Source organism: Salmo salar, chromosome 12 (assembly GCF_965601325.2).
Source record: "Salmo salar chromosome 12, fSalSal1, whole genome shotgun sequence".
Lineage (NCBI taxonomy): Eukaryota > Metazoa > Chordata > Actinopteri > Salmoniformes > Salmonidae > Salmo > Salmo salar.
The window spans coordinates 12,780,078-12,804,440 of NC_138302.1; positions in this window are offsets into that span (position 1 = coordinate 12,780,078).

Genomic DNA, 24,363 nt, shown 5'->3' on the forward strand with positions numbered 1-24,363 from the left:
GAGAAACTGTGGCCCCATCCGATGAAACCCCCGGACAGGGCCAAACAGGTCCTGTCTTAATGCATATATTTTATATACCCTCACTTAATGCATATATTTTTTACTATACTTAATGCATATATTTTACTATACTATATTTTTACTATATTTTTACTATACAGTATGTTGTAAATATAATATACTGGTAGTATGGTAAGTACATAGTATATACACTGAGTGTAGAAAACATTAGGAACACCTGCTCTTTCCATGAGAGACTGACCAGGTGAAAGCTATAATCTGTAATCACTTGTTAAATCCACTTCAATCAGTGTAGATGAAGGGGAGGAGACAAGTTAAAGAAGGATTTTTAAGCCTTGAGACAATTGAGACGTACTGTGGTCCAAACACTTAAAAGACACACCCTCGTCCACTTACCCTCGCCTTATGCCCTTGGGGGAATCCCCGTCGCCATCTTGGAGGGTGGTCCAAATTATTAGCCAAGCAAGGGAAGTTTGCAACGTAAGCCCCTCAGCCCTTGTTTTTATTCGGCTTTGCGAGTGTACAATTATGCCTGCGGTCCAAACACTTAAAAGACACACCCTATCCCCTCAAATTAAGTGGACACTTCTGATGACGTCTGACGAGTATACACTTGCAGGGAAAGGACCGAGGGAGCAGGGAATGATTTTTAAATGGACCACACTTGGCTGGAAATTCGTCACTTGTTCATCCCGCGATGATTGTGTTTTCAGCCACTGGTAGCTTGTGGTTGCTTTATATTGCCTACAGTCAATTATAGGGTGCATGTCTACTTATATTAAATATATATTTATTAATATACGCCTACTCTATGATATCTAGCAAATTAATTAGCTAACTGATGTTAGACTGCCTAGCTGGAACTTCTGAAGAAGGAAAATGTTTTATTTCTACAATTTCCAAAAGATAACCAAAACATATCTACTTTTTACGTAGTCGCAAAATTTCTAACTTATTTGCATTTGTTTTTACTTACATTTGTATGTTGACTTCTTCATTGATGTTGTTTTTAAGTTTTCTCTGACTTTTCTTAGCGCATGTACAATCGTCGCAAATTGAATTATGGGGAGTTTCAGGCCCCGGAGAGAACTAGCCTGCAGTCCAAACACTTAGAAAGACTTACCCTCGCCTTATGCCCTTGGTGGAATCCCTGTCGCCATCTTGGAGGGTGGTCCATTTAAAAATCATTCCTTCCTCCCTCGCCCCTTGCTTTGCAAGTGTACACTCGTCAGATGTCATGATACATCATCAGAAGTGTCCACTTAATTTAAGGGCTGAGGGGATAGGGTGTCTTTTAAGTGTTTGGACTGCAGCCATGGATTGTGTATGTGTGCCATTAAGAGGGTGAATTGGCATAACAAAAGATTTAAGTGCCTTTGAATGTGGTATGGTAGTAGGTGCCAGACACACTTGTTTGTGGCAAGAACTCAACAGTTTCCCGTGTGTATCAAGAATGGTCCACCACCCAAAAAACATCCAGGCAACTTGACACAACTGTGGGAAGCATTGGAGTCAACATGGGCCAGCATCCCTTTGGAATGCTTTCGACACCTTGTGGACTCCATGCCCTAACGAATTTAGGCTGTTTTGAGGGCGAAAGGGGGGTGGGATGCAACTCAATATGTTGAAGGTGTTCTGAATGTTTTGTACACTCAGTGTACAGTCAACTTCTAAATTATTGGCACCCTTTATAAAGATTTGTAAAATAAATACTACAAATTCTGAGCAATATTGTATGCTATAATAAAAGGGTAATTATTATTTATTGTAACTGCTAAGGAACCTTTTAGACAACTGTCATGCCCTGGCCATAGAGAGGGTTTTGTTCTCTATTTTGGTTAGGCCAGGGTGTGACTGGGGTGGGCGTTCTATGTTCCTTTTTCTATATTTTTGTATTTCTTTGTGTTGGGCCGAGTATGGTTCCTAATCAGAGGCAGCTGTCTATCGTTGTCTCTGATTAGGAATCCTACTTAGGCAGCCTTTTCCCCACCTGTGCTTTGTGGGATCTTGTGTTTGTGTAGCTGCCTGTGAGCAGCCCAGAACGTCACGCTTTGTTTTCATCTGTATTGTTTTGGTGAGTTTCATATTTATTAAACATGTGGAACTCTAAGACCGCTGTGCCTTGGTCTACTCCTTTAGACGAACGTGACAACAACCCTACTGTTTCACTACATTCGCATTGTCTAGGGGACCTAGGTTTGGCTTATTGTTATTTAACCTGACTAGGTGTGTGCATAAACATGAAAGTATGAGTGTGTGGACTGTGTTGTGTGTGTGTGGGGACAGTGGATTTGCTTACCGGCTCTGGTGTGACTCCGTGGTCAGGCCAGCTCAAGCGGGTCGTTCATGTTCAGTTGGTGACAAACAATTAATATGTAACACTGTAAAAGGGATGTCAAAAGAAAGATACAAAATAAAAGCCCTGCTGGTGGGAGATGATTAGCTCAGTAATCCCTCCCAGCTGTGCAGACCAGAGCTTCCCAGCACCTCTCTGATTCAGGGGATGGGATGTGTATCACAGTAGTGTGCTGAATAACTGGCCCCTCCACTGGCCCCTAGGGATGGGATGTGTATCATAGTGTGCTGAATAACTGTGGCATACCACTCTTACCTACCTCATGGGCCTTGCTATATATATATATATATATATATATATCAAATCTGTGGGTGGGTACGTACATAGTACAATTGCTAGAGAAAGAGATTTTGTTTAACAAGTAATAAAACAAAATTTACAAATATGGGGGATTGGAAATTATGCAGAAAACTGCAGACAATTGATGGAAGCTACAATCTATCTGCAATAGTAACTCTTGTCACGGGTGTCATAGGGTGTAGACAAACGCAACAAGGAAGTGTATACTCATCTTTTTATTGGTGAAGGAAACACAAACAACGTATACAAAAAAAATAAAAAATGAACTAGTCTCGTCAGGCATACAGCAAAACAAGAAACAATCTCCCAAAACAAACACTCCTAATTATAGGACCTTCAATCAGAGGCAACGGTAGACAGCTGCCTCCAACTGAAGGCCCCAACACCAATTAGCAAAACATAGAAATACAAACGACTAGACAGAACATAGAAATAAACTAACATATAACCAAAAACCCCGGAATACATAAATCTAACACCCCTCTACATACACAACCACCCCGACCCATATAAAACAAATACCCCCTGCCACGTCCTGACCAAACTCAAATAACAAATAACCCCTTTACTGGTCAGGACGTGACAACGCTGATCTACCCCCTAATAAAAATTACATTTTAAAAAAATACTTAAAAAAATATATTCAAAGAAAATGATTATCCCCGTTTTCAATACTCCGGCACTTAAAAAGTCCTGGTACTTGGTAGAGTTCATGATGCCATTGACCTTAACAAATGCCAAAGGAACAGTGGAAGCAAAACAACCCTATAACAAATATCCACCACCATATTTTACAGTAGGTATGAGGTTCTTTTCTCTCATGCATCCTTTTTTTGACACCAAACCCACTTCTGGTGTGCGTGGCCAAACAGCATTTACATTTGTTGGATTCTCTCTGTAAAGCTTTATTTTCTGGCAGTCCTTCCAGAGAGCTTATTGGTATGGAAGTGGCATCTCATTTTAGAATTGGAGACTTGGTTACCCGAAGATGCGACCAAGTTCTGTTTTCTCCAACTTTGGACCTCGCATTTTTCTTTGCCTCCTGAACCATCTTCCTCTCTGTGCGTTGGGATACGATACACACACAAGTTCATCACTGTTCCAGTGGTTTTACACTTCTTAATTGTTGGACTAATAGTGGCCACTTGTGGATTTGTTTTTTGCTATTATTTTATACCTGTTGCCTGATTTATGAAGGTCAACATCCATGTGTCACTTTTTGTTTGTGAGTTCTTTGCCTTTTCCTATTGTGATGGACAAAACATGGATTTTACATTCGTGTTCTAATTTGTAAACCCTAGTGAAACTGTCACGTCCTGACCATAGAAAGCTGTTATTTTCTATGGTAGAGTAGGTCAAGGTGTGACAGTTTTTTTCTAGTTTAGATTTTCTATGTTATGTTCTAGTTTTTGTATTTCTGTTGGGTTTTGTTTGGGATGATCTCCAATTAGAGGAAGCTGGTCATCGTTATCTCTAATTGGAGATCATACTTAAGTAGGTGTTTTTCCCACCTGGGTTGGTGGGAGATTGTTTTTGAGTACGTGTATGTTAACGCTTCGTCACGGTTTCTTGTTTTGTTTATTCAGTTTATTTTGTATGTATTGCATAGTTTCACAGTTCAATAAAATATGTGGAACGATAATCACGCTGCACTTCATCCTACGACAACCGTGACAGAAACGGGAAGCCATGGAAGCACACAACACAGTTCCTGACATTAACTTTAAAAAGTAGAATTTTAATGCAGATTTTATTTTGTTTGATTGTATTTATAAGAATTTGTAGGGGTGCCAATAATTTTGACACCCATCTTTTTGAGAGAGAAATCTCTTTCTCTGAGCAAGTGTATTTGTATAGCACACATGCCAGTTCTCCTGAAGCATCTTATTTATGTACTCTGAAAAAAATAAATAGCATTCCACCAATGACGCGAAAAGAGGGCGCTTTTGGTCATTGACTGCAAAAAAAGGGCTACAATGCCTGGATTTACAACTAATGTGCAAGTCAGGAAGTTACAGAATGTAAGAACTACTACTGTGCCGGTCAGGACGTTACAGAATGTAAGAAGCAACAGAGGAACTGCTAGCTGTTCGGCAGCACGTTAGGCTGAGAAGTGAGTTTCACAGATACCCATCTCTTACATTCACACCCCAAAACTAACTCCATAGCGACCCCAATGTTGAGCTGAGCGCAACTGTAAAGGACGTCATGCTGCTTGCTTAGTGAATACTGCTTCCTCCTTATTAGGCTCATTATCGTGGCTCGAACCCAGGAACTCTACCTCACATATGACCACCCTCCTGAAGCATCTTACCCAGTTGCGCCACCAAAAAGCAAATGTAACTATTCAGCAGCACAAGTGGAGACGCTGCAGGTTGAGGAGTGTGTTTCACAGATCCCCATCTGCTACACAAGCAATAATAAGTCTATTCCCATTCAGGAAAAAAGCATTTCAATGTATTTGGTAATGTTATACTTATCCAGATTTACCAGAGGCTTCAAATTGCATTGAGTTAGATGCTCGATAGCTTTGTCAGCATAGCGGAGGCTTCACACATAGCCGAGGCTTCACACTTTTATGAGAAGGCTATAAATATAATCCACAGTGGCGGGAAAGGTTGGAATGAAGGCCAAACAGTCAGTCAACACAGACCAGATGCATGGTGTCAGAAGGCAGTTTTTAGTGCAGTGAGCAGTTATCCACTCTGTAAGCTTACATTAGTTGCAGGTTTTGTGACATCTGTGGTTCTTAAACACAATGGCCACCCTCCATGCTAACTACATTGCAGACGAATGCCAGATCTCAGAACGCATGGATTTGATGTTTATTAACAGATCAGTTAACTACATCATATGATATAGCAATCTGACGTGGCACACAACTATTGCTTGATGCAACGCAACCAATAAGAGACTCTGGAATCATGATTCTATATAACCTAAAGAGAAAGGTCCTGTCCCAGGACCATGGAGTGTGAGGTAAAGTTGACCAGACACATTGGTTCCACACTGATGTCACTCTGATGTCATTTTGAACAGATTTAGAGTTGAACATGTAAATAGGAAGAGGGAAGTGGATTATGAATAGGTTCTGAAAGAGGAAGCATTAACTACTGGAAGAAGGAAGGTTATCTAGAAAGTCAGTCTGTGTGCCACATTATTGTATTAGAGAAGCTATTCGGGTGATTCCTCAACTAGAACATAGCAAGACTTTTGGGATTTTCACAAAATGTAATCCATAGAAGGGTCCTTTGGCGGAAGGATTGTTGACATAGTTGTCATTTGTATCTTTTTTTTTTCAGTAACAAGTAACAACACAAAAACAAAACGCCCACTATACAAAACATTCTAATAAAAATGGTCAACATATGATTTCTAAATTCGTATCTTCAAGCAGAATTGAGAAAATAATTAATTGAAGTTGTGACATTTAACGACCCTGTTAAAAATCTGGTATGTGGTTCTCGAGAGTGGCTGAATGGAACACTGGTGAGAGGCGGGAGTGTGTTGTGTACCTCTATCCAAGTTGATTGGCAAAGTTTCATCCAAATTGTTGTCATATTGGCTTAGATGTGATGGTAGAATGATTTGAATTTAACACTGAACACTGATCTGTGCCTAAGAAGCCAGTGGCCGCATACAACATTATTGAGATGATTGCGATGTTAAAGTTGACTGTTATTATGACTGTTTAACATATCATGACTTGTTGGTACATGGCCCTGTTTGTGGGATAAATTGCAGGACTATAAAACAGAGGCTCCTATCATCAAGTCTTCAGTCATCCCAGACATAACAGCTGCTATAGAGGTCAAGGCTATTACCGAATCAGCAGTTAAAGGTCGACTGCCCTTTAAAACCAACTTCTCCTTTGGGAAACGGCCTATGTGGCATGATATGAGTCAGAAACATGTACGCTAGTGTCAAAATTTACACAAAGTGTAACTAGGATAATGTTGTTCATAAAGTCTGTCTCGTCCAAAACAGAGTTTAGTAAGTGACTGCGTAACAACTGGTAAATGAAGGTTGGGTTTGGATTACAATTACTGTATGTCAACAATTCATCCCACCCTTTGCATAACTAGCGGTGTGCTGATCTCATATTAGTAATGGTATCCTTTTTATCCCACTTCATACTCGTAATCGGAATTGATCGGAGAACCCGGAAGTGCTTTTAAAATGCCGGCGTGATGCGGTGGAATACGACGATACGAGCACTTACGCTTCAAACACACCGGCAGTGTTATTGCGCAAAATAGCACGCAGCATCATCTGGATATGTATGCAACATAAATTCAACATTCACCCATACAGTTTGACGCATACGTTCGATAAATCCAACGTATGCACCACACCGAACGCACTGCAACTGCCTCTGCAGCGCAATGTTGCAAGGCAAACGCAGCGTTTAATTGGAGATGAATGTTATTCAGGTGTACCAAAATGCAAAGCACAGTCAGTGTGTTCAAAGCAGTTCAGAGAACGCTCTGTAAGCCACGCCCCAGTGGGCAGAGCTAGCCATGTTGGACATGGACAGGGGTTTTAATATCATAAAAAGCCTCTCATTTTACATTGGGTCCGTAATGGTTCTGTGTAGCCTAGTTATGCTAATATATTTGAGACCAGTGTATTGCAGTTAATTCGGTCTTTGACTTAAACAGCACAATATCTTTGAGTAGTTAACAGGGAAACAACAGCGATTCCCAGACAGTTCTCAATAGAACATACCAGAGGGGGGCATCGTTTACTAGGCTTCCTAAATTATTGGGATCATCTGGTCGCCACAAGTGTTTGGAATACATGGAGCTCATTGACAAAACAGACCATGGGACATCTTTTTACGCGAAGGTCCGTGGTGGGTCTGTGTTAGTTAAGCGATTATATTTGAGACAGGTTTATAGCAGTGAATGTCGTCTATACATTTACTCATAGTATTTCTAAGTAGAAGCCATATAAGCCAGGGAAACTAATTGTTCTGACTTTATGATATAACATTCAGGGGGGCTCTTTACATGAATTATTCGGATTTTCTTGTGATCCCATCAAAACTACTTATTTTGCTCAAATAGAGATGTAATTAATTGTGCCTGGCTGAGAATAGAACATTCCGTTCTCTGCCTGCGTGTGGCGCTGTTTATGGACCGTGACTGAGTACACCCTGGCCTGACACCTGGATGTGCCTGGCCCAATCCTACCTGGCCCCACTCTACCTGATACCTGCCTGTTACTGCATCCACTGGTTCTGGCTCCCCCTCAAGTCCTTCCTTTTCTGAATCCACTCTGGTATGGACTTAATAGACCCCTATGTTCCAGATAATACATCAATCTACCTACAATCAACGTTTCCATTAATTTACAGAGATTTGATCAAAGTGCATTAGGACTATACCGAGCAGGACTGGATGGATCTTTACCAGGATTCACAAAAGGCAACAACACAGCACGTTTCCATCCTGATAGTAGCACTCCTATCCTTCATATTTAGTTAAATAAAACAGAAAATCTTTCCCAAAACTTCTGTTTAAAACACTGTGTATGTAGCATGATCTCTCCTCACCCGGAGCAGTGCGACCACACCCCTCCAAAGCCCTTGTTATTTCAAACATGGTGAATTCAGCATCAAGTGATTCTCCAGAATCGCACTTCTTACGGTATTCATCTTCATGCATTCTTAGCTTTTCTTCCTAATGTCTTTTACGTTCGTCACTCTTCCAAAAGCTCTCCCTAGAGTGTCTGCTTTTTCTTTGTTTGGAACAGTCATAACATCTTCCTCAGCTAACACGGGTATCTCTACTGTCTTTCCCCGTCATCCTCTTTAACATTTTCCACACATTCCCCAGTTGTGTTTCCCTTCCTGACGAAGAACATCATTCCCGCCATGCACCTTTCTTTGCGTTTTTAATGACTTTCCTAGCCAACACTCTCTTTCTCTGAAAGACTATCATGCTATCAAATGTCAAATTATTCTTCAACGTTTTAAAAGCATGATAAATGATCTATGATGTCCTTATTACATGCTTCAGTCCACCAAGGAACTATCTTTAGTCAACCATCTCACCCTCTTATTGGAATAGTCAATAAGGAAGCATCCATTATGGCTCTTGCTATCTTGCCATAACTGATTTGACAGAGAAATATCAGGTAGATAGGATAGCCAGCTGCAGTTACAGTATCACCAAGCTATGCTAGCTAGTTGCTATCAGCGTGGCTAAACACAAGGTCAGTGCAGGCTTTAGCCTACACATAGAACTGAATTAGCTGACCATCTTGAGATGCAGAGTCAGTCAGGAGGGGACAAGTCCTCAACATCAAAACTTTGTTCTCTCCATAGCAAAGCTAACTTAGCTTATCTCACTGTACTCACTACTGCACTTGTTTGTTGTGATTGAATGGCAAAGACGCAGCCAAGAACACCCACATCAAACCACACCCCCAAAACAACTCCTTTGCCTTCAGTTATGGCCGCTAGCATTTCTTAATGGGCATTGATGAAAAAGAGGCCAAATCAGGAAGTGCAGTCACCCTTTAAAACAGTAGAACTGCTCATGAATTAAATCATTTGTATTACTCTGCCATTTATAAAGTCATGCCCCCCTCCGTCCTTGACGTTTCCTAAATAAGTCTATATGACACACTGCCATTGTTAGAATCTTAGTATCACCAACAGAACTGGAGTTATAACCAGTTTTAGAAGAGCAAAAAAGCATCAACAAAAAAGCCAGAATGGTAGGATGGGCTGGCAACGTTTGAATAGAACAAGCTAAAGGCAATGCTACGGGCCGATTATCAGTACAAACTGTCATCACTGCGAGAGCTTTCACCAACTTACGTTGTTTATGCGACATGAACATGCTACTACAGCACATCAGGGAATGTACTGTGGCTGAGGTGCACAGAGAACGAGACTGCCTGGGATCTGTCTGTTGATGAACGCTTCAGAGAGATCATGCGTTACCTCCGTTTTGATGACAAAACAACGAGAACGCGACACCTGGAAACAGACACATTCGTCATGGTATCCGACATATAAATAATTGACTCCCGTCATATTGACACTTATATTCATGATAATGCCTATATTGCTTTTGTGCTGGTTTTCACTATTTATCAAGTTCACTTAGCACCTATAATCATGTTTAGGCTACTGATGTTTTCTTAATTTCCCTGTGTGTCTTGGTGGTTGGGGTATTTTGGGGTATTCATGTAATTTTGTCATTAGAAAAGGAAGCTGTTTCCGTGTTCCAACACACATGATGTCTGCTTCATAGTTGGAATAAAGGTTCTCCACCAATAAAATAGATTCAATAGGTGTTCAATAGGTGTTGAATAGAAGGTGTTGAATATGAATAGGTGTTGAATATGAATAGAAGGTGCACAATAGAAGGTGCAGAATATGAATAGAAGGTGCAAAATAGAAGGTGCAGAATATGAATAGAAGGTGTTGAATATGAATAGGTGTTGAATAGAAGGTGTTGAATATGAATAGGTGCTGAATAGAAGGTGTTGAATATGAATAGAAGGTGTTGAATAGAAGGTGTTGAATATGAATAGAAGGTGCTGAATAGAAGGTGCTGAATAGAAGGTGTTGAATATGAATAGGTGCTGAATAGAAGGTGTAGAATATGAATAGAAGGTGTAGAATAGAAGGTGTAGAATATGAATAGGTGTGGAATAGGTGTAGAATATGAATAGGTGTGGAATAGGTGTAGAATATGAATAGGTCTGGAATAGGTGTTGAATATGAATAGGTGTAGAATATGAATAGGTGTAGAATAGGTGTAGAATAGAAGGTGTAGAATAGAAGGTGTTGAATATGAAAGAAGGTGCTGAATAGAAGGTGTTGAATATGAATAGAAGGTGTTGGATAGAAGGTGTTGAATAGAAGGTGTAGAATACCTATTCAACACCTGTTCATCGCATTCTATTCATCCCCTTCTATTCAACACCTTCTATTCAACTCATTTACCGGTAGACACTTCCCACTTCCCATTTTCCGCATGATTTAAATCAGTCTTCAAATTGTGCGACTGGATGTGAAGGGTTTAACTTCTAAACATTGATCCTTGTTTGGGTCATCTAGTGGATTGGGCTGTCACTGTGTCCTTTCTGTTCCAGAAGCCTTGGCTAGGACGAGTCCCTGCTCTCCCAGAGACGCTTGTGTTCCAACAGCGGCAGCTGAAGGGAGGGTGTGGGATTCCCAGTTTATTTATGTTCTCTGTTATGGACTTTACTTCTTTTATCCTTGACTGTGTCTTCCTGCAATCTCTGTTGTTTTTATATTTGAAAGTCTAAAAATGAAGCTGTCCAAAATAAGCAGGTATTTGACTGGTCCGTTTAATGGCCATATCAGATAAGTCTGTTTCATATATGGTCCTATCCTCTGGTGCACAGCTCAAATGGCATCAGATCTACCAATAAACCAATGACAAATGACCTGAGATACATTGCTGTGGAAGCTGGATGTATTTCTGACACACCTGTTTCTGAACATGGACATATTGGGCTTGTAAATTATATGTTGCTTTAGTACGCTTCTTGTAACTCTGTCATCAACTGTATGGGATCAAATTTGAGTTTCACAAACAGCTCAGCGATGCGGTCTGCTACCATCTTTATGACTGGTCATATAGCAATCCTAAACGACTTCAGGCTGCATTTATTTCTAACTGCTAGTTTGGATGGTTGGAGAAGGTTACTAACAGGGGGTAATAATTTGGACTACTTGTTTGTCCAGATATAAAGCTTGCTGACAAACACAACAGCTCCCCTGACACAAGATTTTAATCCCTGTACAGTTTTTAAAAATTAATATTACATTTATCCCTCCATTGACTTCACACTGCATGCTGAAAGGTGAAGACCTCATACCTATACTGTAGACCACAGAGAGATCTGATACAGGCCAGCACATTATATTGACCTTATTAGTCGACCATGAGGTCCTCACTTTGCAGACACCGTAATAGATTTACAGCAAGATATGTGACCTGGAAAAGAAGTTCTGAATTCACCTAGCCAAGCTTGGTTGTTTTGTGGATCCACACCATAGCATGTGACATTTCATATCCAGATTTAGATTTTTACTGGCTGTGACATTTTAATGGATTGAACCATGTAAAAAAAATGCTAACGTGAGCCAAGGCACTGGGGTGTCTCAGGCCAACTACTTTTACACAACAAAATATATTGGATCAAGAGTTACTATCCGATCCTCCCAAGGCCCTGCTAAAATAAGTCAAATATGTACAATAACAGTTTTATAATGACAGTTTTAGAACGATTAAACGGCATGATCATTACACAGGTGCACCTTGTGCCAGGGATAATAAATGGCCACACTAAAATGTGCTGTTTCGTCATACAACACAATGCCACAGATGTATCAAGTTTTGATGGAGCGTGCAATTGGCATGCTGACTGCAGGAATGTCCACCAGAGCTGTTGCCAGATAATTGAATGTTCATTTCACTACCATAAGCCGCCTCCAACATTGTTTTAGAGAATCTGGCAGTATGTCCAACCAGCCAGACCACGTGTATGGCGTATGTGTGAGCGGTTTGTTGCTGTCAATGTTGTGAACAGAGTGCCCTATGGTGGAGGTCGGGTTATGGTATGGGCAGGCATAAACTAAGGACAACAAATACAAATGGATTTTATCAATGGCAATTTTAATGCACAGAGATACCGTGACGAGATCCTGAGGCCCATTGTCGTGCCTTTAATATGCCGCCATCACCTCACAAGACATGTCACTCTTTGAGCATTTTTGGGATGCTCTGGATCAACGTGTACGACAGTATGTTCCAGTTCCCACCAATATCCAGAAACTTCGCACAGCCATTGAAGAGGAGTGGGACAACATTCCACAGGCCACAGTTAGCAGCCTGATCAACTCTATGTGAAGCAGATGTGTCGCATACACAAGGCAAATGGTGGTCACACCAGATACTGACTGGTTTCCTGATCCACGCCCCTACCTTTTTTTTAAGGTATCTGTGACCAACCGTTGTGATGTCCATAGATTAAGGCCTAAGGAATTTATTTCAATTGACTGATATTCCTTATATATGAACTGTAACTCTGTAAAATCTTTGAAATTGTTGCATTTACATTTTTGTTCAGTATATAAACACATTACAAAGAACAGTGGCTGGCGTTTATATCTACAACAAAAACATACGCCGAGAGAGAGAGCTTTTCTGGTTGTATATATGTCAACTAACCAGATTACAACCAGGTAAAGGTGATAAAACAAGGAATAGTATACCATGTTCAAGTCGTCTGGTAAACAATCAGAAACATTGCGGAGACGGGATAAAGTCAGCAGGCTGAGAATTCATTAGCAGATCTCTGGGGTCAAAAAAGGTACATAGGGATTATTTTTCCATGATGTTGCATAACTTTCAGATATTATATTGACAAGGGCTAACCATACATTTTTGCTTTGCAAAATGTTTGAAGATGTTTTTCATTGCGCGCTCTAATGCAGGGTTTCCCAACCCTCTCCTCGGGGACCACCTGACATTTCATATATTTGTTGTAACCTCAAACTGGTACAGCTGATTCCAATAGCCAACCATCTCCAAGTCCTTAACTAATGGAATCAAGCCTGCCAGTTCAGGGCTACAACACATTTGTGAAACATCTGGTTGTCACCGAGGAGAGGGTTGGGAAGTATTAATGAACATGACCCACCTCAAGAGCCTTACTATTTATTGCAAATCTCCAAACAACACCCTTGGGTGTAAAACAAGTATGATTTGGCAAAAGAAATTGAACAGTTAAATATTGGAGTAAGATATGATGATGAAATGCTAAGTATTCTTTTATATGCTGATGATGTTATTTTGATGGCAGAAACTGAACAAGACCTGCAGAACATGTTATTATGTGCAGTCACTTGGTGTAAAAGATGGAGACTCATGATCATCCAGACAAAAACACAGATAATGACTTGGTGTAAAAGATGGAGACTCATGATCAACCAGACAAAAACACAGATAATGACTTGGTGTAAAAGATGGAGACTCATGATCAACCAGATAAAAACACAGATAATGACTTTCAGAAAACCAGCTACTAAGAAAAGTGCTTTTCAGTTTTGTTTTGGTGAAGACATTTTGGAGTTTACTAGCATTTATAAATATATGATTTTATTTTATTGATGAAAAAAGGAAAACACTTAAAGATCTTGGTTATGCCACGTATTCCAAACTGTATCATGCGTGTGGCCTGTTCTGGACTATTCCGCAGGAGTGTGGGGTGCTACGAGGTATTTTAAAAACCAACATGTTCATAACAGAGCAGTACGTAACCTTTTAGGTGTCCACAAGTTTGCACCTAAACTTGCAATAACTAGGGACATGGGGTGGGAACCCTGTGAGATGAGATGGAAGGGGTGTATGGTGAGACTTTAGAATAGACTGTTAGATATACCAACTGCCAGAATATCTAGCAACGTTTTTCAATGGGCTCTATCCATAGGGGGAGCCTGGGCAACTGAAATGTCTGATCTATTTTAACAGTCTGACTGTGAACGTCTGTATGAAAACCAAGTTAAGGGAGACATAGATATGATTAAAAAACAACTGCTGATGCAATATGAAAAAAATATATATCTTTTTTTTATTTCACCTTTATTTAACCAGGTCGGCAAGTTGAGAACAAGTTCTCATTTACAATTGCGACCTGGCCAAGATAAAGCAAAGCAGTTCGACAACATACAAAAACACAGAGTTACACATGGAGTAAAACAACATACAATCAATGATACAGTAGAAAAAAATAAGACTATATACAATGTGAGCAAATGATGTGAGAAGGGAGGTAAAGGCAAAAAAGGCCATGGTGGCAAAGTAAATAAAGTATAGCAAGTAAAACACTGGAATGGTAGATTTGTCATTTGAAGAAATAGGTGGAGATGAATCATAAACCCAAATTGAGAACCTTTTGTTAGATTAACCTCATAAGGGATGGGTTGTCAATTGGCGATTTGACACAAAAACAAAATTTCATTCATTCATTCATTCATTCATTCATTCATTCATTCATTCATTCATTCATTAATTCATTCATTCATTCATCCATTCATTCATTCATGTAGTAACTACTCATCAATAGGGGGCAACAAAGGGCCTTTTTATGCCTGCCACTGCAAATGTTATTGGAGGTGCCTGAAATAGATCCTAGAGGGGAATCGGAGGAGCCTAAAGCATTGAGGAATCGGAGGAGCCTAAAGCATTGAGGAATCGGAGGAGCCTAAAGCATTGGGGAATCGGAGGAGCCTAAAGCATTGAGGAATTGGAGGAGCCTAAAGCATTGAGGAATCGGAGGAGCCTAAAGCATTGGGGAATCGGAGGAGCCTAAAGCATTGAGGAATCGGAGGAGCATAAAGCATTGAGGAATCAGAGGAGCATAAAGCATTGAGGAATCAGAGGAGCCTAAAGCATTGAGGAATCGGAGGAGCCTAAAGCATTGAGGAATCGGAGGAGCCTAAAGTATTGTGGAATCGGAGGAGCCTAAAGCATTGGGGAATCGGAGGAGGCTAAAGTATTGTGGAATCGGAGGAGGCTAAAGTATTGTGGAATCGGAGGAGGCTAAAGCATTGAGGAATCGGAGGAGCCTAAAGCATTGGGGAATCGGAGGAGCCTAAAGTATTGTGGAATCGGAGGAGGCTAAAGCATTGAGGAATCGGAGGAGCCTAAAGCATTGGGGAATCGGAGGAGCCTAAAGCATTGGGGAATCAGAGGAGCCTAAAGCATTGAGGAATCGGAGGAGCCTAAAGCATTGAGGAATCGGAGGAGCCTAAAGCATTGGGGAATCGGAGGAGCCTAAAGCATTGGGGAATCGGAGGAGGCTAAAGCATTGGGGAATCGGAGGAGCCTAAAGCATTGGGGAATCGGAGGAGCCTAAAGCATTGGGGAATCGGAGGAGCCTAAAGCATTGGGGAATCGGAGGAGCCTAAAGCATTGGGGAATCGGAGGAGCCTAAAGCATTGGGGAATCGGAGGAGCCTAAAGCATTGGGGAATCGGAGGAGCCTATAGCATTGGGGAATCGGAGGAGCCTAAAGCATTGAGGAATCGGAGGAGCCTAAAGCATTGAGGAATCGGAGGAGGCTAAAGCATTGGGGAATCGGAGGAGCCTAAAGCATTGGGGAATCGGAGGAGCCTAAAGCATTGGGGAATCGGAGGAGCCTAAAGCATTGAGGAATCGGAGGAGCCTAAAGCATTGGGGAATCGGAGGAGCCTAAAGCATTGGGGAATCGGAGGAGCCTAAAGCATTGGGGAATCGGAGGAGCCTAAAGCATTGAGGAATCGGAGGAGCCTTAAGCACTGCCAAAACAAACAGTTAATAATAACCACAGTTAACCTCTCCACCCTGACTGTTGTTAAGTTGGCATGTAGTGAGGGTTTCCCTGACAGTTGTTTGGCTAGCTTAAATAGACAATGTGTGTGAGAGTTTTAGGAAACTGGGGATCACTGCAGTACTCAAGAAGTGCTTCCCCTGGGCTGGCTGGCAGTATGTATGGACTACCATGGTGTGTGTTATCTTTAGGAAACAGGCAGGGGATCACTACAGTATAAACAAGAAGCTGGTACTGTGTCCAGATGCGTCATTCAAACAAAAACAGAAGCTAGCTAGCTACCCAAGCAAGAAAGAGTTATTCTGCCAGACAATATGCAAACCTGTAAATCTGTGGGAACAAATCACCAGATATATGCAATAAAAACTCAATGTTATCAAATATAAAACAGATGATAAAAAACAACAATTCAAAATACTTAAAAAATAATCAGCATGCAATTAAAATAGATGATATATATTTTAAAGATATTCATAACTCAGTGTTTAAATGAATTAACCAATGTTAAATGTATTTGCATGATATTGATTCTTGACAAAATCATTCACCCCAGATGAATATGGGAAAGCATTTTCTTCCCAGACGAATAAAGGAAACCGTCTCAGTATCTTTGCTAACACCCTGCAGTCACCAGTAGGCTAGCTAGCTATCTAAACAATGCCGTCTGCAAACATGGTGATGATGGTTACAACACGGTGCATATTTACATTTGGTAAGAGAATATTTTTAATACGTTACCATTGTGTACTAAAAGGAGCAGAGAGAGAGTGTGACGCAGTGGCGGCCACAGGAATTTTTCCCTGGGGGGTGGCTGGGTCGTTGTCTAGGTGGGGTGATTCCTCACCAAACTAGAACGAAAAAAAAAGACCATTGTTTTGTGGATTATTAGAGGCGGCCATTGGAACATTCAGTAACGGCTGAATGGAACATGATGAGAGGCGAAGAGTGTGTTTTGTATCTAAGTCCAAGTTCATTGGCAAAGTCACATCGAAATTGTTATCATATTGGCTTAGATGTGTTTTTATTTTATTTTACATTGAGCATTGATCAATACCTTCTTAAGAATCTGGTGGCCATCAACTTCTTAATGTTTTGTTACGCTGTACCTAATGAACACAACCCTGATTCTGATCCAACAAGTTGAGTACAACATTATTTAGATGACTGTGATATTAAAGTTGACTGTTATTATGACTGTTTGACATGTTATCACTTTTTGGTACATTGCCCCGTTTGTGGGACTATAAATCATATTTGTATCTGTGCCATTATAGCGTCTGTGACAGCATGGGCAGTGCCATTGAGGCTATCTCCATTTTAGAGTAGTTAATTATATTCTTCTTCATTGGCTGATGGCTCCCAACTCATAGGAATCCCAACCTGATTTCAAGTAATTAAGGGCTAAATGGAAGGTTATAATCATTTGATTTAGCTGAACCCATTGTGTTAGTGCTGGGGTGGAATAAAAGCCTGCACCCCATGTGGATGGGCTGTCCAGAACAGGAGTTGCAGGTCCCTGATATACTGTTATTAACTGTCAGATGTCATTAAGCAGTTGAGTAAACTGTCATTATAAAACTGTTATTGTACATTTGTATTTTAGCAGGGCTTTGGGGGGGGGGGGGGGAATCAGATAGCAACTGTTGATCCAATACATTTTGTTCTGAGACACCCCAGAGCCTTGGTTCACATCAGCATTTTTTTTTACATGATTCAATCCATTAAAATGTCAAAGCCACTCAAATCTATATCTGGATTTGAAATGTCACATGCTGTGGCATGGATCCACAAAACAACCAAGCTTGGCTCGGATAATTCAGATCTTATTTTCCAGGTCACATATCTCACTTTAAATCTATTACGGTAGCAGCAATGTGAGGACCTTCTGGTCGACTAATAAGGTGAAAATAATGTGCTGGCCTGTATCAGATCTCTCTGTGGTCTACAGTATAGGTATGAGGTCTTCACTCTTCATCATGCAGTGTTACGTCAATGGAGGACTAAATGTAATATTAATCTAATACATTTACAAGGATAAACACTTGGATCAAATGGGGAGCTGTTCTGTTTATCAGCAAGTTGTACAAATCTTTGGACAAACACGTGCACAATTATTATCCCCTGCAAGTGACCGTCTCCAACCATGGCCATGGTCCAGAACTGGCTGTCAGAAATACAAATAGCCTAAAGTCATTTGGGATTTCTTCATTACACTGCGTCATAAAGATGGTATCAAACCACATTTGCTGAGCTGTTCTTGAAACTCCAATTTGATCCCATACAGTCCATGGCAGAGATTCAGGAAGCAAACTAAAGCAGCTCATTTACAAGCCCAATATGTCCATGTTCAGAAAGGTTGTGTCAGAAATACATGCAGCCTCTACATGAATACAGTACATTCAGAAAGTATTCAGACCCCTTGGCTTCTTCCACATTTTGCTAAGTTACAGCCTTGTTAAAAAATGTATTAAATAGTTGTTTTTCCTCATCAATCTATACACAAAACCCCATAATGACAAAGCAAAAACAGTTTTTTTGATTTATATATTTTTTTACAAAAATAAAAAAACTGAAATATCACATTTACATAAGTATTCAGACCCTTTCCTAAGTACTTTGTTGAAGCACCTTTGGCAGCAATTAAAGCCTCCAGTCTTCTTGGTTATGACGCTACAAGCTTGGCACACCTGTATTTGGGGAGTTTCTCCCATTCTTCTTTGCAGATCCTCTCAAGCTCTGTCAGGTTGGATGGGGAGCGTCGCTGCACAGCTATTTTCAGGTCTCTCCAGAGATGTTTGATCTATGGCTGGGCAACTCAAGGTGTGTTAGCTGTGTGCTGAGGGTTGTTGTCCTGTTGGAAGGTTAACCTTCAGCCCAGTCTGAGGTCCTGAGTGCTCTGGAGCAGGTTTTCATCAAGGATCTCTCTGTACTTTGCTCTGTTCATTTTCCCCTGGATCCTGACTGGTCTCCCAGTCACTTCCGCTGAAAAATATCCCCACAGCATGATGCTGCCACCACCATGCTTCACCGTAGGGATGGTGCCAGGTTTCCTCCAGATGTGACACTTGGCATTCAAGCCAAAGAGTTCAATTTTGGTTTCATCGGACCAGATAATCTTGTTTCTCATTGTCTAAGAGTATTTAGTTGCCTTTTGGCAAACTCCAAGCAGCCTGTCATGTTCCTTTTACTAAGGAGTGTCTTCCGTCTGGCCACTCTACAATAAAGGCCTGATTGGTGGAGTGCTGCAGAGATCATTGTCCTTCTGGAAGTTTCTCCCATCTCCACAGAGGAACTCTGGAGCTCTTTCAGTGTGACCTTTGGGTTCTTGGTCACCTCCCTGACCAAGGCCCTTCTCCCCTGATTGCTCAGTTTGGCCGGGCAGCCAGCTCAAGGAAGAGTTTGTGGTTCTAAACTTCTTCCATTCAAGAATGATGGAGGCCACTGTGTTCTTGTTGACCTTCAACGCTGCAGCCAATTTTTTGGTTTCCTTCCCTAGATCTGAGTCTCGACACAATCCTGTCTCGGAGCTCTACGGACAATTCCTTCAACCTCATGACTTGTTTTTCTGCTCTGACATGCACTGTCAACTGTGGAACCTCATATAGACAGGTGTGTGCCTTTCCAAATCAGGTCCAATCAATTTAATTTACCACAGGTGGACTTCAGGTTGTAGAAACATCTCAATTTTAGAATAAGGCTCTAGCATAAAAAATGAAGAAAAAGGGAATGGGTCTGAATACTTTATGAATGCACTGTATATCTCGTGTAATTTGGCTTTGCTTTATTGGTGTCACGTCCTGACCAGTATAAGGGGTTATTTGTTATTGTAGTTTGGTTGGGGCGTGGCGTGTTTGTTTTGTGTTGTCGGGGGGTTTTGGGTATTGTTCTATGTTTTGTATTTCTATGTTCTTTCTATGTTGTGCATTTCTTTGTGTTGGCCTGGTATGGTTCTCAATCAGGAACAGCTGTACATCGTTGTTGCTAATTGGGAGCCATACTTAGGTAGCCCTTTTTCCACCTGTCTTTTGTGGGAAGTTGTTTTTGCACTGCTGTGTATAGCCTGCAAAACTGTTTAGCTGTCGTTCATTCGTTTTCTTGTTTTTGTGTAGTGTTCAATAAAAGTTAATATGAGCATTCACGTACCCGCTGCATTTTGGTCTACTCACTACGACGGCCGTGACAATTGGCAGATTTGCTGCCATTTGCACCAGAGGATATGACCATATAAACTCCACTAGATGACCCAACCAAAAATCAATTTCTTGTCAATATAGTATACAATCTTTGGATAAATCAACTTGTTGTGAAGAGTCATGCCACTCCTACAGGACTCCTAATTGCTCCTAATTACCCTAGGCCACGCCCCTTCCCTCCACACCTGTTACCACTCCCTAATCACCTGTTGCTGCCCTTTTCCACCCCTTTCATTTCCCATATAAGCAGCATGCTTCTACCTGAATACTAGTTCATGCTTGTTGATGCCCGATTCCGTCTGTCCTTTGTGTGGGACATGAGAAAGTAAGGCTGCATTTACACAGGCACCCCAATTCAGATGTTTTTTCACTAATTGGTCTTTTGACCAATCAGATCGAGTTTATTGCCAATAATTCAGCAAAAGATCAGAATTGGGTTTCCTGTGTAAATGCAGCACAAGTTCCTTTATATTAAAATACATTTTAGCAGTACATCCTATATGTAATTCTGCCTTTAACTTTCCCAATGTTAATCCTTATATTAATGCCGTCAGTTTATGCTAAATGCTATTGCTCCTATGTAATGTCTATGACTTGAAAGACAGTAGCTATACTATGCCTCTCCTTCATTTACACAGGAGCAAAGTGGAGCTCCAAAATGCTAAGACATAAGGTTCCCAACACAGGCCTTCCAAATGAATGATAGAAGTACACCAAATTACCAGAAAATAGCTTTTATTTGTAATATTAATCTTTTGATGAGTAATGGTTAAGTGCTGATCTTTGATAGGGAAATATTTCATGTACAAAACCACAAATAGCTTGATTCCAATGAGTTGCTAGACTCAAATATAGAGAGAGGTCTATATAAGTCTTACTGATATATAGAAGTGGTTCACTGCACTCAGTTAGGATAAATGTACCACTTGATTTCACTGCACCTCTAATAAAGTCCCAACACCAGTTGTACACACTTGATAAGTTTCCTTGATAAGTCACACTGCAAAAGGGTAGACTATTGGCCTAACCCACTAAATGACAAGCTATTGTCTCATGGGAAGTGGTTTGTCTAACGTATTAAAATACAACTTCATGTTTCCGCAACCTAACCTTCCTATCAGCCTTTACAAGCCCCAACTCCAACTCCTAAACCTTAATCAAACCCTCCCCTCATGTGCTCTCTGTTCCTGTTCCACTGTGTAATAAATACTGAACCTGAATTCTTAATCTCAATCTCCTCATTACATTCTGACCAATGAAAACATTCTACTACAATAATTCCTTTGTTCTATATTTAATTCCTTTATTTTGGGGGATTTGCCTGTATTGAAATGTTAGGTATTATTGCACTGTTGGAGCTAGTAAGATAAGCATTTCGCTGCACTTGTGATAACATCTGCAAAATATCTGTTACGCGACCAATAAAATGTGATTTACAACTAATCACAATCTTAAATTTAGCCCTTAATTACTTGAAATCAGGTCCAGTATGTTGGTGCTGGAGTGGAAGAAATACAATTCCGTTCAATCAGGAAGTAAACTGAAATTAAACATTTTCATAATGTGGTAAAAAAATAATTTCAGTTCACTTCCTGAATTTACTTGAAATGACCCCTGATCTGCATTGTGAGAAGACCCATGGCTGTAAAGTCAGATGAGATCTTTGTAGCCAAATGCACAGTTGTCTAGTTGGGTATGACAGCTGTACATATTCCTCTGACACTGATCTAAGGTCAGTTGTATCCCAGGAGGGTAACTTCTGCCAAGAGCAAGTTTGGAGCATAGAGAAACATGTCCCTCGAATACAAAAACACAGGTCATAGATCATGCAAGATCTTTGCACATTAAAACTTTTATGTCATAAACGTTTAGTCTGCATGCTGTGAATGTTCTCTCCACCCACAAACACGTCAAGTAAATATCTTGTCTAATAACAGTGGCATCGATGCCAGAATTAGGCTGCGTTGGCAGATATACCAAACAATAAACCTTGGCGCAGTGAAGAGGAGTGCACAGTCCAAGAAATGAAAAGGCCTTTCCCCACAAGCCTCAGCCACATAATGCCAGGGTATACATGGTGGGCTTCCCCACACAGCTCAGCCACATAATGCCAGGGTATACATGATGGGTTTCCCCTCACAGCTCAGCCACATAATGCCAGGGTATACATGATGGGTTTCCCCTCACGGCTCAGCCACATAATGCCAGGGTATACATGATGGGTTTCCCCCTCACGGCTCAGCCACATAATGCCAGGGTATACATGGTGGGCTTCCCCTCACGGCTCAGCCACATAATTCCAGGGTATACATGGTGGGCTTCCCCCTCACAGCTCAGCCACATAATGCCAGGGTATACATGGTGGGTTTCCCCTCACGGCTCAGCCACATAACGCCAGGGTATACATGGTGGGCTTCCCCTTACGGCTCAGCCACATAATGCCAGGGTATACATGGTGGGTTTCCCCTCACGGCTCAGCCACATAACGCCAGGGTATACATGGTGGGCTTCCCCTTACGGCTCAGCCACATAATGCCAGGGTATACATGGTGGGCTTCCCCTTACGGCTCAGCCACATAATGCTAGGGTATACATGGTGGGCTTTCTGCAGTAAGGATACATGTATTTCATTCTCTATGTCACAACAGTCTTTCCTCTTCTATCTCACCACAATGTCGACCTGTTTCAATACGCAGGGGAAATGTACCTGATCTTACCTGTTTCACGCAGGGGAAATGTCCCTGATCTTACCTGTTTCAATACGCAGGGGAAATGTCCCTGATCTTACCTGTTTCAATATGCAAGGGAAATGTCCCTGATCTTACCTGTTTCAATACGCAGGGGAAATGTCCCTGATCTTACCTGTGCACATTGCGTATTTTGCTTTTAGGTAGGTTGTACATAATATGCACTAGATGTACATAATATGCACTAGATGACCAAAAGTATGTGGACACCTGCTCGTCGAACATCTCATTTCAAAATCATGGGCATTAATATGGAGTTGGTCCACCTTTTGCTGCTATGACAGCCTCCACTCTTCTGGGAAGGTTTTCCACTAGATGTTGGAACATTGCTGTAGGGTCTAATGTCCATTGCTCATGTTTCTTGGCCCAAGCAAGTCTCTTCTTATTGGTATCCTTTAGTAGTGGTTTCTTTGCAGGAATTCGACCACGAAGGCCTGAGTCACACAGTCTCCTCTGAACAGTTGATGTTAAGATGTGTCTGTTACTTGAACACTGTGAAGCATTTATTTGGGCTGCAATCTGAGTCTGGTAACTCTAATGAACTTATTCTCTGAAGCAGAGGTAACTCTGGGTCTTCCTTTCCTGTGGCGGTCCTCATGAGAGCTAGTTTCATCACAGCTCTTGATGGTTTTTGTGAATGCACTTGAAGAAACTTGAAAAGTTCTTAATTTTCTGTATTGACTGACCTGCATGTCTTAAAGTATTGATAGGCTGTCATTTCTCTTTGCTTATTTGAGATGTTCATGCCGTAATATGGACTTGGTCTTTTACCAAATAGGGCTATCTTCTGTATACCACCCCTACCTTGTCACAACACAACTCATTGGCTCAAACGCATTAAGAAGGAAAGAAATTCCACAAATGAACTTTTAACAAGGCACACCTGTTAATTTAAATGCATTCCAGGTGACTACCCCATGAAGCTGGTTGAGAGAATGCCAAGAGTATGCAAAGCTGTCATCAAGGCAAAGGGTGGCTACTTTGAAGAATCTCAAATCTAAAATATATTTTGATTTGTTTAACACTTTTTTGGTTACTAGATGATTCCATATGTGTTATTTCATAGTTTTGATGTCTTCACTATTATTCTACAATGTAGACAATAGTAAAAATAAAGAAAAACCCTGTAATGAGTAGGTGTCCAAACTTTTGACTGGTACTATACATATATATATATATATATATATATATGAAGTGGTTGATGAGGATTATTGCTACTAAAGTTGAACTAAAAAAGGCTTTGATTTTCATGAAAACTGTATAAGTGGTAGTGGGGCAACATGGACTCACTCCATTACAGTATTTGAGGGTCAGTGGAAGTAACATTGGAATCAGTTTGAGAAATAAAACATTTCTGATTGTCATAATTATTAGTAATTCAG